Raw genomic sequence first — 1,420 nt, forward strand, 5'->3', positions numbered from 1 at the left:
TTAAAACTTAAAAGAGCACATAAATCATTGAAGAGATTAGCAGCGTGTGATGGGGCCAAAGTACTCCGTGCTGGAAACTCTCTGAATGGTAGCAGCTCCCTCTCAGTTTGGGGGTGAGTGCCGTGTTTTGCCAACAGTCCAGGACTAAAATGAGTAATTCGGGCCGCGTTCCCAGAACGGGGAGCTGTGTGAGTCAGTGGCCTTACTCCCGTTTCCAGCAGGTGAGGATCAGACCCTTTGTGTCCTGAACAGCATCTGAGCGTGTGATAAAATCTAGCCTGAGCTTTCCTCCGACCCACTGGAAGTGCTTAACTTCGGAAAGGAGCCAAAAAAATGGCTTTGGGTCACACCCGGAGCTGCTGTAAATGCTCATGACTGATTCCCTCAGTCTGGCTGCACCACTCAAGAACCCTTCCCTCTCACCAGCACCACAGTATCTCCTCTATTCTGGTTTACAGGGGACATATCTTCAGGTAGTGCCTGTTAATTCTCTGCAGACCTGCTTTCCACCAGCAGAAGCCTCGCTCATCTCCACTGTAAGAAAGAAACAGGGCTCCTAAAAAGATGCGCTGTGAGCTGCAGGGTTTCACTTGTGGATCTTTTTTTTTTTTTTTTCATACACATTAAAACAATTTCCTACAAAAGAAAGATTTTTTTCAAGCAAGCATGTCCTTTTTTTTTTTTTTTTTTTTTTTTTTTTTTTTTTTTTTTTTTTTTTTTTTTCAGCCCAGATGGCTTTTCACACGGGCACACAGCCTTCAACCCTACAGCCCATGTAATTTTGTGTAAGTCTTGCAGGGACAGTGAGACACAGTTCTGCAAAATGGTTGAGTACTGGGATTAGATCCTCTAAAATCTGTGCCTTTATCTGCTTATTCCTGCTAATACTCCCAAAACAGAGAAACCACTATAGATTACCAAGGTGGAACCATCCGTATTGATGGATTTAAGAAGATTTAGCGCCTATCTCAACTATTTCAAAACCCAGGTGAGCCTGAAATCCACCCAAGCAAAAGTATCTTTTCTTCAACTTCTCATGCAGGTTCCTTTTCTCTTTCCTCCCAGACCAGAGAGCCAGCAGTGAACTCACACCCCAGAGTTTAGCTTAGTCAAAAGTAAAAGGCCAGGATGTATTTGATTTGTTGCTGAATAAGAAGACTTCCAAAAATGCTGTTATTTACCCCTCTGAGGGCATTTTATCCATTGCTGTGGTAACTGGTGGGCAATGCTGTGTCTCCTGGACACCAGCAATGAAGAAGACCCTTGTCCTATGCTACCACCCTCCCAAGGATGGGGATATTGGTCTGGACAGATCACAGGCTCCCTTTAAGTGTCTAAACATCAGTCTAAAGTCAATGTGGAGACTGCACTGGGAAGGTCCAGGCCTTCTCATCCTGCAAGTGCTGCTGGAATTAGGTCA

Source organism: Empidonax traillii, unplaced genomic scaffold (genome assembly GCF_003031625.1).
Source record: "Empidonax traillii isolate 1590-97213 ecotype Southwest subspecies unplaced genomic scaffold, ASM303162v1 scaffold917:size418063, whole genome shotgun sequence".
NCBI classification, from domain to species: domain Eukaryota; kingdom Metazoa; phylum Chordata; class Aves; order Passeriformes; family Tyrannidae; genus Empidonax; species Empidonax traillii.